This window comes from Muntiacus reevesi, chromosome 2, assembly GCF_963930625.1.
Source record: "Muntiacus reevesi chromosome 2, mMunRee1.1, whole genome shotgun sequence".
In the NCBI taxonomy this organism is placed as follows: domain Eukaryota; kingdom Metazoa; phylum Chordata; class Mammalia; order Artiodactyla; family Cervidae; genus Muntiacus; species Muntiacus reevesi.
Window position 1 is genome coordinate 215,062,624 of NC_089250.1, and position 16,685 is coordinate 215,079,308.

General features: G+C 44.1%; 1 long non-coding RNA gene and 1 other non-coding gene across 2 annotated transcripts in view; both read right to left on the bottom strand.

The window, feature by feature from the left end:
• Window positions 1–16,685, bottom strand: part of LOC136158604 (uncharacterized) — a 50,004-nt gene that overhangs the window by 3,631 nt on the left and 29,688 nt on the right. Inside the window, exon 4 of the long non-coding RNA XR_010661360.1 lies at window positions 5,916–6,240. This is a non-coding gene — a long non-coding RNA (uncharacterized lncRNA). The remainder of the gene's footprint in view (window positions 1–5,915; window positions 6,241–16,685) is intronic.
• On the bottom strand, window positions 10,596–10,667 carry TRNAC-ACA (transfer RNA cysteine (anticodon ACA)). The gene has a single exon. It is a non-coding gene; the product is annotated as a tRNA-Cys (tRNA).

Below are 16,685 nucleotides of genomic sequence, written 5' to 3' on the forward strand. Positions count from 1 at the left end.
CTGAACCTGTCCAAGAAAATGCTCATTCTCTGGCCACGCGACTGCTATGAGAACAAAGTCCTTCCACGGAGCCAGGACACCTGCGTCTCCTGCCAGCGACCATAATGCTGCAGCAGGCTCACCAGTTAACTTGCAAGCAGGGTACAATCTCAGACTTGTTACAACTCCTGATAAGAGATCTGGAATTCCAGGTTTTACCCTGCTGGTTCTTGAGCTGAAAATTACGTTATGTCTTCAACCAAAAAAAAGTGTCGCTAAGAGCACAGGAAGGCACTTTGATAAATGGTCATTGATTGATTGGGTTGTTGTGTTTTTTCCAAGATATACAGAAATCTCAAGAAAATAGTTGAATTCCTTGGATCTTTTTTCTTACCAGGGTCTAGTAACAGCCTACAGGGCAGAGCGGGGAGGAAACTTGGTATGCCCAACCAGAAGTAAGAAAAGTGTCTGTGACTGTGACTGTGAGCCCACAGAAGTCCCCAGGACACCTACCTAGAGTGGTTAACCAAACTCACCCAGCCCCCAAAATAAACAGCCTACTGGCCAAATCACCGTATTCCTCTGCAGACACGGTAGTCCGAACCTCCTTGGGCTGCTATACAGAATACCTTAGACTGGGGGGTTCAACAGAAATCTTCTCACAGTTCTGGAGGCTAGAAGTCTGGTAAGAACGCTCTTCCTGGTGTGGAGATAGCAGCCTTGTGTGTCCTCAAGTGGTGGCAAGAGAGGAAGCCAGCTCTCTGGGGTCTTTCCTCATAAGGGCACTAACCCCAGGGGATTAGGGCTTTGACATAGGAATGGGGGCGAGAGGCGGGGAATTCAGTCCACAGCAGGCAACCCGAGGTCCTGGCCCCCAAGAGGTCCTAGGACACACTCTCAATACTGATTCAATCTACAGCACTTATGGACCCCCCTCAAGCCCAGGGAACCTTGAACACCACCTGTCAGTGGGTGGGGAACAGCAACATAATGTACATTAGGTGACTGGTGATTCCATTTATAAAATCTCAAGGGAGCAGGAACCGTCCTCACTCCTTCTCTCAACACTTCCGTGTATGCTGATGGTTAGATCAGTCAATCATCTGAAGACATTCCCAACTTTTTGGTCTCACTAAAAAAAAACAAAAAACTCATTATTCGTCACAAACAGTCAGAGACGACTGAGTGACTAAACTGGACTGAACTGAAGTAGTTGCAAGGACAGGTGAAGATGCCCAATCCCCAAGAGTCATAAGGCAGTGCGCCATTATAATGCAACATCAGGCAAAAGCAGGAAAGCGGGGAGATGTCATGGGAAAGGAGCCTACTCAGTTATGTGTCTGAGAAACCTCAACAAAAATCGGGGCCTAGAAGAGCTACCAGAGCAAAGGCCAGGTTGGACTAGACTCTCCGAGTCAACTGGGCTGCCGTCTAGAGTGCCCCTCGGTCACAGGGCAGCTCAGTCACTCCACAGCAGGGGCTCTGACTTGGGATTCCCAGATCCCAGAGCCAGGGCCTCCTCACGCACTTCCCAGCCAGCTGTCCACAAATGCTGGACCTCCCCCCACACCATAACAAGCACTGCTTACCACAGTGAAAGTAACACAGGCCCACCTCCAAGACCAAACACACACAAAGAACGACATTAAAAAGGGGAATACATCAACACTCAAAACTAAAACCCTAGAAGCCTTGACACAGTTATCTTTCAAAGGAAAATTTTCTCACAATAGTGACAAAATCCGGGTTGAGAAAAGAAATGCGTGCTGGAGGGAAAGAAGAGGCTGGACACCATTCAAGGGTGCGGCCGTCCGGGGTCCACTCGGTGGCACATTGAACAGGTTTACCCCATCCAGTTAGCACCTGCTGCAGGTACTGATGTACAGAAAATCAACACCCTTGATCTTCAACCAAGAATATGGTCAACAAGGCATATTTTTTCTGATCAATGTTGCTGATCAATTACGTAATAAAAGAGGGGAAAGAGAAAAGGGAAAGAGGAATTCACTCTTGGCATCAGAAGAATTTATGTGCCTCTCATGCAGCACTTACAAACCTCAGGACTGTTCTCTGCTCAGGATTCTGCCTTAATAACAGATGAGAAATGTGTGCTCTGTGTTTCAAGGAAATCATGTGTGTCTCCAGGAGGGAGAGGAAGCCAGCACCTCCTGGAGCAACCAGCCTCAGGGCGAACAGAACTCACGCCTGACGCTACTGGGTAAAGCCGAGTGGCCCTCTGTACAGGCAGTGCCCACACCTGCCCTAACCAGAGCCTCTGATGAGGGGAGGCAAAGAGAATCATAAAGAAGAAAAACAACTCCTCCCCAGTTACATTCAACTGATGGAAGTCAAGCTCTCAGGATTCTCCACGTCAGATGATATTGCAGGTCCAAATTTTCACCATGAAAACAAACTGGGAAATCAACCAAGTGTGGGGTCAGTCCCAAGTCTCCCCACTTTTTAACTCCTCTCTTTGCTGTCACCTCCCACCCCATCCTGACTCCTCAATCAAGGCTCAGCTGCCCAAAGGAGCTCGCCTTGTCACATGGCAGGGTTAGCCTCAATAGGGATGTTTGCATTTCAAAATAAAACTCCGGAGGAAGCAAAGCTTGGCCTAAACAATGAATCTCCATTGTTGGAATTCCAGGCACCCTGGTTCCCTAAGGGTCCAGAACTTGCTTGTTATCACACTACAGGGGGTGGAAGGGTGGTATTTTATGGCCCTTGGAATCACACTGCTTCGGAAGCCATGTCTTCTGCCTAAGAATGAGGCAGCCCCTCTCTGCGCCTCTCAACTGATTTCAGACTTTCAGTCACTCGTGCCTTCTTTCAAAAGTGCTCTCTGCTCCGCTGAGTCCCAGCACTGTGAACGCACAGACCCTGACAGGCCTGTCGGCCTCTCCTCCCGAGCATGGGCTGTCCAGTGAGAAGGAGGAGGGAAAACTGCAGTCACGTGGTTCCTAACCCAGATGTATTGAATAGTCAGTCTCTAACGTAAAAAATAAAGCTTAATTGGTAGTAATTTTGCTAAGCAACTTCAGTTCCCTTTGTCTCAATTTCTACCTCTATAAATACAGAGAAAGACACTTTTTACATGAAATTCATGAGCTCATCTCTATATGTCACTATCCAACATCATATACCCTCCACAGGTATGACTATCTCTTTCCATGGTAATAAGATCACTGGCAGAAAATCATTTCACAAAAAAAGGAAGATGGGACACCTCCCAAAAAAAACCCGAAAGGAGTAGCACTCCACCCCTCTCCTCCCTCTAAGCAGCCCAGTCTGTTCCAGGCCATGGTCTACCACAGACCCCGCCAGCAGAACCGCTCCTCGCTGCCTCTGCTTCCACCTCATCGATGCGCTGTCCCTTTCTGGGCATCATCGACAATCATGCCCTGCTGCAGTCTCGTAACTTCTCTCTCCTTTAACCTCTGTGTAAACCACTTGACAGTAACTGTCCATTCTGGCAGAGAAGGTCTTGATCAAAATCGTTTGTTTACAGAGAATTAATCCCGGCTCCTGGATGTCAGTGCTGTGATTCTTTGAAGAGGCCAGGAAGCTGGAGTTTTAACAGCCTTGGAGGAAAGCAATCCAAGACTCAGAGAAGAAGCTGCAAGCCACTGATTCTGTCATTGCATTCGGCTGCCATCTAGTGACAGAGAGGGATATCTGCTGCGGACCGTGGGTAGTTTTCACCTCCAACATTCTAAGTTGAGGGAGAGGGGGAGAAAACCTCTAAATAATAAATGCCAATATAACCTGCAATAGTTCAAATGGCCAAATTAATATTCAAGCTATTCTTCTTCAGGCATCAAGATACATCATTATTTAAGAAAACAGATTTCATAGCAGACTCAGCCTTTGTCAAAAATCTGGTGGCTTCCCTGGTGGCTCAGATGGTAAAGCATGCACCTGCAGTGCAGCGGATTGAACCTGGGTTCAATCCCTGGGTTGCAAAGATCCCCTGGAGAAGGGAAAGGCTACCCACTCTAGTATTCTGGCCTCGAGAATTCCATGGACTATACAGTCTATGGGGTTGCAAAGAGTCACACACGACTGAGCAACTAAGTGCACGCGTGCACACACACACCCAGTATCTGTACTTAAAGGGTTTCCAAGGTGGCTCAGTGATTAAAAAAAAAAGAAGAATCCTCCTCCTAACACAGGAGACACAGGTTCGATGCTTGGATTGGGAAGATCCCCTGGAGAAGAATGGCAACCCACTCCAGTATTCTTGCCTCAGAAATCCCATGGACAGAGAAGCGTGGTGGGCTATATATATTTGAACACGACTTAGCATTCATCACAGAGACACAGGTACAAGATATTTGCTATAACATTTTAAAAGAAGATTGCGAAAACCTAGTTTTCATCAGTAGAATCAAATAAAGTAAAATAGATCCAAATAACAAGCTGCAGATCTCTTTCACCACTGGTGCGGAGCCTAACAGCTTCTTTCTCAAGTATTTTGGCATAAGAAAAACTTTATTTCTTTCACCTTTCGGGTTCCACAGCATTTTTCAACAACCTTTAGTTATAACACATCAAAGGAAAATTTTTATGTAAAATGAAGTCATTATTCTTGAGTTCTGAGACTGCTTCCTGGTTTTGTTGTTCAATCACTCAGTCGTGTTCGACTCTTTTGGACCCCATGGACTGCAGCATGTCAGGCTTCCCTGTCCTTCACTATGTCCCAGAGATAGTTTCCTGATATAAACTGGCTCAAAGCAGCTAATCATTAGATCTTTGATTATCAACCATTAATTATATATTTATTTTTTCTCTGATTTTCTCATTTGTGTACATCATTGTTGATGTTGTTGATCAGTTGCTCAGTTGTGTCTGACTCTTTGTAACCACATGGACTGTAGCCTACCAGGTTCCTCTGTCCCTGGGATTTCCTAGGCAAGAACACTGGAGTGGGTTGTCATTTCCTTCTCCAGAGGATTTTCCTGACCCAGGGATTGAACCTGTGTCTCTTACATCTCCTGCACTGGCACACAGGTTCTTTACCACTAGCGCCACCTGGAATGCAAAAGTGAGTAAACAAACTTTCAGACAGAGATGAGACTTCCCTTGGTAAAAAAACACCTGAAGAAAATTTTATCCCCAGGGCAAGGGCAGCCAGAACAGATCTTCTGCTATCACATCAGAACTTGATGGAGGAAGAAAAGCCAGCTGGCCTCTGAGAGCTGTCCCGGGGGCTGAGGCTGTGACTGCACATAACTGATCTGCCTGTTCCCAGCAGCAGTGAGCTTGAGGGGCGGGAGGATCTGTCCCGCACCGAGCTAACTCAAACAGCTACCCGGTCCCAACCCCGCCCATCTGAGCTGCCTGAGCACCCTGGCAGAGGAAAGGACCTTGAATACTCATTGGGAGGACTGAGGCTGAAGCTGAAGCTCCAATACTTTGACCACCTGATGCGAGGAGCCAAATCACTGGAAAAGACCTTGATGTTGGCAAAGATTGAGGACAAGAGGAGAAGGGGGCGGCAGAGGATGAGACGGTTAGATGGCATCATCGACTCAATGGACATGAATCTGAGCAAACTCCAGGAGATGGTGAAGGACAGGCAAGCCTGGAGTGCTGCAGTCCATGGGGTTGCAAAGAGTCAGACATGCCTGAGTCAGTGAACAACAACAAACTGATTTCTCTGGCCATATCTTACAGTTCTGTGCAAAGCGTTAGGCTTGGAATCTATGCTAGCTGGAGCACTCTCTTTGGCTGGGTCTTATCCTTTGGCTGGCTACTTTCCTAAGCAGGATGGAAGACATTTGGGCAGAATCACAAAGTCACAGGACAGGACAGGACCCACACCCGGTTAATCACTGGTCTTCTGATGGCTTTCCAGGTCTGAAGACCAGCTCTCTTAGTTTATTAAAACCATCAGGCTTCCTAAAAACTGCCCCCAACCCTCCCCACTAACTCACAGTTTCACCCGGTGTTGATCTTCTCACAGAGAGCTCTACGAAGGAGCTTTTCAAAGATGCTGAACATCATGTTCCAGACATGCTGTGCCTTGTAAGAGGTCACCAACAGGTTGACCAGGTCTTCTTTGGTTGTCCTTAGATCGAAAGTTGGGATCTCTGGCAGTCTGAGCTCCACATGTTTTTGTCCAAGGTGGATCTTCCATCTCATAAATTCCTTTTTATTAAGCTTTTCTAGATACCACAGCAGGTGGTCTGATTCTGCCATCTTGCCTGTCCAGCAGGATCAGACTTAGAAAGAGTCTCCAGGACCAAGGAATTGTGGAATCTAGAAAATAAAGATGGAATCGGAGCACTGCAGCATTATCTACAACAGCCAAGACATGGAAGCAACGTAAATTTCCATTGACAGATGAGTGGATAAATAAATTGTGGTACATATATATGATGGAATATCACTCAGCCATAAAAAGAAATACATTTGAGTCAGTTCTGGTGACATGGATGAACCCAGAGCCTGTTATACAGAGCAAAGTAAGTCAGAAAGAGAAAAACAAATACCATGTATTAACACATATATATGGGATCTAGAAAAAATGGTACTGCTGGACCTATTTGCAGGGCAGGAAGAGAGACACAGACACAGAGAACAAACTTGTGGATAGGGCGGGAGAAGGCGAGGGTGGGACGAATTGAGAGAGTAGCACTGAAACATATACACTACTTACAATATGTAAAGTAGATAGCTGGTGGGAAGTTGCTGTCTAACACAAGCTGCTGTCTAACACAGGTGGAGCTCAACCCAATGGTCTATGATGACCTAAAGGGGTGGGATGAGCAGGGCGGGTGGGATGAGCAGGGCGAGTGGGAGGGAGGTTCAAGAGGGAGGAGACATGTGAATACCTATGGCTGATTCATGTTGATGTTTGGCAGAAACCAATACAACATTGTAAAGCAATTATCCTCCAATTTAAAAAAAATTCAATTGATTTTTAAAAAGGCAAAAAGAAGGTTAAAAAATCAAGGCAAAAAAAAAAAAATGGAATCAGAGAATCCAACTACACAGCAGCATCAATTCATTTGAAGTTGACATAGTAGAAAACTTCCATGGTCTGAGATGAGCTTCTTAGATAGTTCATCAACAAGTCTGAACTCCCCTAGGACAAGAACCTTGACAACTGACCTTGGTAAACTTGTGGGTTGAGATAAATGTGGTATATTAGTTGCATTAAAGGGCAATGTTCTTATCTCTGGGCTTTCTATTCTGTTCCATTGATCTATATTTCTGTCTTTGTGCCAGTACCATACTGTCTTTATGACTGTGGCTTTGTAGTAGAGTCTGAAGTCAGGCAGGTTGATTCCTCCAGTTCCAGTCTTCTTTCTCAAAATTACTTTGCCTATTCGAGATTTTTTGTATTTCCATACAAATTGTGAAATTATTTGTTCTAGTTCTGTGAAAAATACCGTTGGCAGCTTGATAGGGATTGCATTGAATCTATAGATTTCTTTGGGTAGAATAGCCATTTTGACAATATTGATTCTTCCAATCCATGAAGATGGTATGTTTCTCCATCTGTTTGTGTCCTCTTTGATTTCTTTCATCAGTGTTTTATAGTTTTTTATGTATAGGTCTTTTGTTTCTTTAGGTAGATATACTCCTAAGTATTTTATTCTTTTTGTTGCAATGGTGAATGGTATTGTTTCCTTAATTTCTCTTTCTGTTTTTTCATTGTTAGTGTATAGGAATGCAAGGGATTTCTGTGTGTTAATTTTATATCCTGCAACTTTACTATATTCATTGATTAGCTCTAATAATTTTCTGGTAGACTCTTTAGTGTTCTCTATGTACAGGATCATGTCATCTGCAAACAGCAAGAGTTTCACTTCTTCGTTTCCTATCTGGATTCCTTTTACTTCTTTTTCTGCTCCGATTGCTGCGGCCAAAACTTCCAACACTATGTTGAATAGTAGTGGTGAGAGTGGGCACCCTTGTCTTTTTCCTGATTTCAGGGGAAATGCTTTCAATTTTTCACCATTGAGGGTGATGCTTGCTGTGGGTTTGTCATATATAGCTTTTATTATGTTGAGGTATGTTCCTTCTATTCCTGCTTTCTGGAGAGTTTTAATCATAAATGAGTGTTGAATCTTGTCAAAGGCTTTCTCTGCATCTATTGAGATAATCATATGGTTTTTATCTTTCAATTTGTTAATGTGGTGTATTACATTGATTGATTTGCGGATATTAAAGAATCCTTGCATTCCTGGGATAAAGCCCACTTGGTCATGGTGTATGATTTTTTTAATATGTTGTTGGATTCTGTTTGCTAGAATTTTGTTAAGGATTTTTGCATCTATGTTCATCAATGATATTGGCCTGTAGTTTTCTTTTTTTGTGGCATCTTTGTCTGGTTTTGGAATTAGGGTGATGGTGGCCTCATAGAATGAGTTTGAAAGTTTACCTTCTGCAATTTTCTGGAAGAGTTTGAGTAAGATAGGTGTTAGCTCTTCTCTAAATTTTTGGTAGAATTCAGCTGTGAAGCCATCAGGTCCTGGGCTTTTGTTTGCTGGAAAATTTCTGATTACAGTTTCGATTTCCTTGGACACCTTATCTTTGACAAAGGAGGCAAGGACATACAATGGAAAAAAGACCACCTCTTTAACAAGTGGTGCTGGGAAAACTGGTCAACCACTTGTAAAAGAATGAAACTAGAACACTTTCTAACACCATACACAAAAATAAACTCAAAATGGATTAAAGATCTAAATGTAAGACCAGAAACTATAAAACTAGAGGAGAACATAGGCAAAACACTCTCCGACATAAATAACAGCAGGATCCTCTATGACCCACCTCCCAGAATACTGGAAATAAAAGCAAAAATAAACAAATGGGACCTAATGAAACTTAAAAGCTTTTGCACAACAAAGGAAACTATAAGTAAGGTGAAAAGACAGCCCTCAGATTGGGAGAAAATAATAGAAAATGAAGCAACAGACAAAGGATTAATCTCAAAAATATACAAGCAACTCCTGCAGCTCAATTCCAGAAAAATAAATGACCCAATCAAAAAATGGGCCAAAGAACTAAACAGACATTTCTCCAAAGAAGACATACAGATGGCTAACAAACACATGAAAAGATGCTCAACATCACTCATTATCAGAGAAATGCAAATCAAAACCACAATGAGGTACCATTACACGCCAGTCAGGATGGTTGCTATCCAAAAGTCTACAAGCAATAAATGCTGGAGAGGGTGTGGAGAAAAAGGAACCCTCTTACACTGTTGGTGGGAATGCAAACTAGTACAGCCACTATGGAAAACAGTGTGGAGATTTCTTAAAAAGCTGGAAATAGATCTGCCATATGACCCAGCAATACCACTTCTGGGCATACACACTGAGGAAACCAGATCTGAAAGAGACACATGCACCCCAATGTTCATCGCAGCACTGTTTATAATAGCCAGGACATGGAAGCAACCTAGATGCCCATCAGCAGATGAATGGATAAGGAAGCTGTGGTACATATACACCACGGAGTATTACTCAGCCATTAAAAATAATTCATTTAATCAGTTCTAATGAGATGGATGAAACTGGAGCCCATTATACAGAGTGAAGTAAGCCAGAAAGATAAAGATCATTACAGCATACTAACACATATATATGGAATTTAGAAAGATGGTAATGATAACCCTATGTGCAAGACAGAAAAAGAGACACAGATGTACAGAACAGACTTTTGGACTCTGTGGGAGAAGGCGACGGTGGGATGTTTCGAGAGAACAGCATGTATATTATCTATAGGGAAACAGATCACCAGCCCAAGTGGGATGCATGAGACAAGTGCTCGGGCCTGGTGCACTGGGAAGACCCAGAGGAATCGGGTGGAGGGGGAGGTGGGAGGGGGGATCGGGATGGGGAACACATGTAACTCCATGGCTGATTCATGTCAATGTATGACAAAACCCACTGCAATGTTATGAAGTAATTAGCCTCCAGCTAATAAAAATAAATGAAAAAATAAATAAATAAAGGGCAATGTTCTTGCCTATCATGTGATCCAGCAATCCCACCTCTGAGCATATATCCAGAGAAAGCCATAATTCCAAAATACGCAGGCACTCCCATGTTCCTAGCAGCACTACTTACAACAGCCAGGACATGGAAGCAACCTAACTGTTCATCAAGAAATGAATAAAGAATATGTGTGTGCGTATACACACATGCATGCATGCATGCACACACGCACACACACACACACACACACACAGGAATACTACTCAGCCATAAAAAAGAATGAAATAATGCCATTTGCAGCAACTTGGATGGACCTAGAGATTATCATACTAAGTGAAGTAAGTCAGACCAAGAAAGACAAATATATAATATCACTTATAGGTGGAATCTAATTTTAAAAAACAATACAAATGAACTTATTTATAAAATAGAAACAGACTCACAGATAACAAACTTACAGTTACCAAATGGGAAATGTGAAGGAAGGATATAGGAAGGATAAAATAGGAATGAATATATATAGAAAAGTGAAAGTGAAGTCTCTCAGCTGTGTCCAGCTCTTTGCGACTCCATGGACTGTAGCCTACCACGTTCCTCTGTCCATGGGATTTTCCAGGCAAGAGTACTGGAATGGGTTGCCATTTCCTTCTCCAGAGGATCTTCCCAACCCAGGGATCGAACCTGGGTTTCCTGCATTGTAGGCAGACACTTTACCATCTGAGCCATCAGGGAAGTCAAGCCATATATAGAACAGATAATCAACAAAGACCTACTGCATAACACAGGGAACTCTACTCAATATTCTGTAATAACTTACACAAGAAAGAATCTGAAGAAGAATGAACATATGTATATAAACAACTAAACTACTATACTGTAAACCTGAAACTAACACAACATTGTAAGTCAACCACATGCCAAACCAAATAAACAAAATAAATATGTTCAGCTGAAGGAAAAAAGGCAACATTCTTGTTGTAAAAATTATCCCTGGTTACTAAAGCTTTTAGCTTTTGAGAATTCATTGTCATACAAACCTTTCTGAGAAAGGCATGCCTCAGTTCTTTGGTATGGAGTGTTAGAGAAACACTGTACTTAAGAGCCATGGAAAAAAACATCTCTGTGCATCTGGTGTTCTCACACCTCCACGTGCAGCCAGGATCAGGCACATGATAAAAGCAGTGCCATGCATGCACATGCAAAATGACGCTGAGGAAACTGTCTACTTAGACGAGAGGAAAGCACAAGCCTTACACCACTCCACATAGCAACTCTAAAAATAAGATTATATATTTTTAAAGGAAATATGATTGGAGTTTAATTAAAAAAATTGGAATATATCATAGGTATGATTTTGAGGGAAAAAATATTATACCTAAAAGCACTAATTGAATATAAAAGAACCAAGGTTTTTGTTTTTGTTTTTAAATTGACTTCGTGGGATTCCCTGGTGGCACAGTGGATAAGAATCTGCCTGCCAATTCAGGGGACATGGGTTCAGTCCCTGATCCAGGAAGATCCCACATGCTCGTGCACCACAACCATTAACCCTGTGCTCCAGAGCCCAGGAGCCACAAGTACTGAAGCCCACACGCCCTAGAACCTGTGCTCCCCAAAAAGAGAAGCCACTGCAGTGAGAAGCCCGAGCACCACAACCAGAGAAGAGCCCCCGCTCACTGCAACTAGAGAAAGCCCGCCCAGCAACGAAGACCCAGCACAGCCAAAAATAAAGTTACAAAAAATTAAAAGCATTTAATATATTTAAACACCAATTCAGCATTTGCTCTTTTAAGAACCTATGAAGAAGAACCACTAGGAGTCAAGCTTATGGTATTCTTTAAACTGTCCTATATAATGGTGTATAGTCAGAAACTGATGACTGACAAAGCATGATTAAATATTTCGATCATATCCGGGTTGTATATTATAAACCCAACTAATGTCATGCTTTCAAAGAACACTTAAAGAGGCAGAGCTCACACTACTATGTTCAGGGAAATATAAGTAGTGTAAAAGTACTTATAAGGTCTCTCCAGTGTTTTAACAAACATACCAGCAGAAGGAAGTACATCTCTTCAACACTGGCTGTATTTGTGTAGCACAGTTGTTTTCTTCTTTTTAAACCTTGATTCTCAGTGTTTTTTCAATAAACATAAGACTATGCAGTGATAAAAGTTAAGCCTTACGGAAAGCGAAACACCCCTTACACTGTTGGTAGGAATGTAAGAGGTGATGCCACTGCAGAAAACAGAATGTAAGTGTCTCACAAATCTAATAATAGAACTACCATGTGACCCAGCAATTTCACTCCTGCATATGGATCTGAAAAACTAAAACAAAAACAGAAACACTAACTCAGAAGGACACACGCACCCAGATGTTCACAGCAGCACTGTTTACAGTAGCCTTCCAAAGGACACATGTTCCCCAGTGCTCACTGCAGCACTGTTTACAGTAGCCTTCCAAAGGACACATGCTCCCCAGTGTTCACTGCAGCACTGTTTACCGTAGCCTTCCAAAGGATACATGCTCCCCAGTGTTCACTGCAGCACTGTTTACCGTAGCCAGGACACAGAAACCACCTCAGTGTCCATCAACAGAGGAATGGATAAAGATATGGTACACGTATGCAATGGAATACTACGCAACCATAAAAAGAATGACATTTTGCCATTTGCTGCAATACAGGTGGACTCAGAGGGCATTATGCTAATTGAATAAGTCAGACAGAGGAAGACAAATACCTACATCACTTATATGTGGAACCAAAAAAGACAACAAACTCTAATGAATATAACAAAAAAGCAGCAGACTCACAGATATAGAGAACAAACTAGCAGTTACCAGTGGAGAAAGTTGGGAGGGGCACAATAGGGGTGGGGGGAGTGGGAGGCACACACTATTGGATGTAGACTAGGCCAGGAGACCCCCACCTCTGGGATCTAATGGCTGACGATCTGAGGTGGAGCTGACATAATAATAGTAATAAAAATAAAGTGCACAGTCAATGTGCTTGAATCATCCCGAAACCATCCTCCACTCCCATCCATGGAACAAAATCAGTCCCTGGTGCCAAAGAGGTTGGGAACCCCTAGAATAGGCTATAAGGGGACTTCCCTGGGGTCCAGTAGCTAAGACTCTGAGCTCCCAATGCTGGAGGGCCAGTTTCGACCCCTGGTCAGGGAACTAGATCCCACATACCACACACACACACCTCAAAAAAAAAAATCCCAAGTGTCACATGTAAAAGAGGCTTCATAGCCAAATAAATAAATATCTGTTTTAAAAATAAGTTATAAGAATGTATTGGGCTTCCCTGGTGGCTCAGTCATAAAGAATCTGCCTGCCAATGCAGGAGACATGGGTTGGATCCCTGGGTCAGGAAGATCCCCTGAAGGAGGAAATGGCAACTCCAATATTCTTGCCTGGAGAATCCCATGGACAGATGTAGCCTGTCAGGCTACAGTCCAAGGGGTTGCAAAGAGCTGGACAAGACTTAATGACTAAACAACAAAAAACAATGTATTGTACAACACTGGGAATATAGCCGTATTTGGTATTAATAGTCACCATAAATGGAGAGTAACCTTTAAAAATCGCATAAAAAATAAAATTTTATAAAAAGCTAAGCTTCACCAAAGCCATCCCTCCCGCTAAGTCTGTTTCACATCATCTTCCTCTGAGCCTCCTCCTGGGACTCAGACTTATTGTAAGAGATAAGATGGAGTCCAGCAGGCCCCAGAGACTTCACACGGAGAAGCACTGTGGTATCCTGACTACACAAATCACGTGGCTGAATAGCTGCCAACCACCCGTGGGACACTCTGAGCACCTCTGATCAGACCTTCCGGAGTATTTGTGCCTTCCTGTTTCATTTGGGCAGCCCTGGATATCCATAGGAGCAGGATTTTGGTTTCCTTCTTTTTTTCTTTAGTGTAAGCAAAATATGATGTTTGAAATTGGCTCCTGAAGGGTGGCCTCTATTTGAGTTCTGTTTCTGTTACTTCCTGCATGTCATTTCTTCAGCGAAGGGATCATTTTGCAGGGCTTCCCTAGAAGCTCAGTTAGTAAAGAATCTGCATGCAGTGCGGGAGATCTGGGTTTGATCCCTGGGTTGGGAAGATCCCCTGGAGAAAGGAAAGGCAACCCCCTCCAGTATTCTGGCCTGGAGAATTCCACGGGCTGTATACTCCATGGGACTGCAGAGTCGGAAAGAGAATACGAAGTACCCATAGGTCCTGCATTTGAGTTGCTGTTGCCCCCAATGGCCACAAGGCACAGCATTTCTTCCTGCCCTGCTCTGCGTACTGGGGAAACCTGAGCCTTCCCAAGGGCTTCCCTGATAGCTCAGCTGGGAAAGAATCTGCCTGCAATGCAGGAGACCCTGCTTTATTCCTTGCCAAATATTGTGTTCCAGTGACGGGAAAGTGTGGTGGGAAGTGCAGAACAGACACATTGGGCCCGAGTGTCATTCCTTCGGCCCCTTACCCTTCACCCTCAGAGTTACGTCAATCCCTGCCAAAGTGTTATGCCAAGGTAGCTGTCCTAGGCAGGTGAAATTTCTCTAAGGAGAGAGGCTTGGAAATAAGAATCCACTGACTGAAAGAGGTGGAGATAGTGTGAGTCTTCAAATCTCTTTCAACTCAGACAGTCTACCATTTTCTAGGTGCAAGAGGCTTGCTTTAGGTGTAGGAGGACCATCTGAATTTTAAGGTGGCGGTCCCATGTAGAGGGGGCAGGCGGTCAGGATATTACTGCAGCTCACGGGCTGGCACCACCTTTCCAGCTCTGTCGTAGAGACCACAGTTTGACCTCGAAGTCAAGACCACTAAACCCAGGCATGAGACAGCAGCACGGGGTTCGGAGGCCTGAGGAGAATGCAGCAGACATTGGTTTGGGGGGATTTATCCGGCAGTAATTTTTATTTTCTGTTGGAGTATTTTAGTTGGGTTACACAGTTGTTTGTTTTTGGTGCACAACAAGGTCATTCAGTTATACATACACATGTGCCTGTCCTTTATTCACGGGCCTGTTTGTAATCACATAGAGCCTGTGAGAGGGTGTAGAGTCCACGTCCTTATTCTATGGAGCATGTTTCTGTTCGTTTTTTGTCTATCTGTGTATTTATCTATCTAGAATTTTATATGGTAATATATGGTAATACCAATCTCCTCAGTTACCTCCTCTTCCACTCCCCTGTGTTCTTTCCTGCCAATACAGTCGAAGTTTTCTAGGCTTCTGAGTCTGCTTGGCCTAATAATTTTTTTCCACCTGTGTGCAGATTTCACCCCTGGGTGAGAGCACACTTTCGGTCTCTGATGACCTGCCTAGTGTGAGCACCGCCTGGTCCACATCTACACTGCTGCAGCTGGCCCCACTTCATCCTCTCGTGTGTGGCAGTCGCAGCCCAGGAAGGTGTGCAGAACATCTCCAGCCTCCATTCGTCTGTGGATCAAGTTTTGGTTGCTCGCGTGCCCTGGCTGTTGTAAATACCACCACAAAGAACGCTGGATGCATGTGTGTCCTGGAGGGACGTTTTCCTAGGGTCTAGACCCCGGAGGTGGACTGCAACATCCTAGGCTGCTTTTCGTGTCTAAAGGAGCCTGCATGCACTTGTCTATAGTGGCTGTTGTCAACTGCACTCCCCCTGCAGCCTAGGATGTTCTCCTGGTCTTCTGCAGTATTTATTGTTTGTACACTTTCTGCTACCTGCTGCCAATGAGAGCTCCCTGTAGTTCTGCTGTGCCTTCCTCTTTGAATTGGGTGGCCCAGGATTTCCACAGGAGCCGGATTCTGGTTTCCTTTTTGTTTCAATGTAAGAAAAATTTGCTGTTTGAACTGCCTCTTGAACTCCAACCTTTGAATTCTTCTTCTGTTACCTCCTGCGTATCATTTCTCCAGGGAGAGGATCATTCAGAGCCCCGCATGACTAGTGCCCACAGACTCAGGTTTAGAGCTGTTGCTGCCTGAGAGGTCCACAAGGCAGCAGCACGTCTCCCTGCCCCACACCGGGTACCAAAGAAACCAGAGCCTCAGCAAAGACTGTGCTCCTGGACTGGAAAGCGCGGTGCAAGTGCCGGACGGTCCCACAGGGCCAGTGTCACCCCTCCACCCCTCACCCTTCGCCTCCCAAGGCCTATCCCAACGCCTGCCAAGGTGGTATGCTGAGGCCACTGTCCTAGGCAGCTGGAGCTTCTTTAAGGACTGAGGCTTGAAGTAAGAACCCCATGACCAGGAGAGGTGGAAACAGGTTATCTTTTAAAGCTCTTCCAATCCAGCCTGTCTCCTTTTAGGTGCAAAAGGCTTGTAATGTGAATACTGTGGTCCCATCTAGAGACACCCAGGCAGTGTGGATTCAATGGGGTATTAGAGAACTGCGAATACAGATCTGGTATGGATCTTTTGAGTTGCCAGGGGAAAAAAACCTGATCGTTTTACAGCCAACAGGCATCCAGCTGGTGGGAGCTATGATGTTTGAAGAGGGGAAAACTGTAACATGCTAGTTACACCTCATGCCAGACAAACTTGGGTTTGATTTTTTCAGCTACCATCCATAAGTTGTGTGACCTTGGGTGTTTCATAACCTCTCTGAGCCTCAGTTCCCCCATCTGTAAAATGGGTATTATACCACCTAGTTCCACGGCTTGTTTTAAGGTTTAAATGAGATAATGCATGTAAACTGTCCATCACATTACCTAGCATGTGGTAAGTGCTCAGGAGATGATTAACACTTCCTGCCTTAATGGTAGA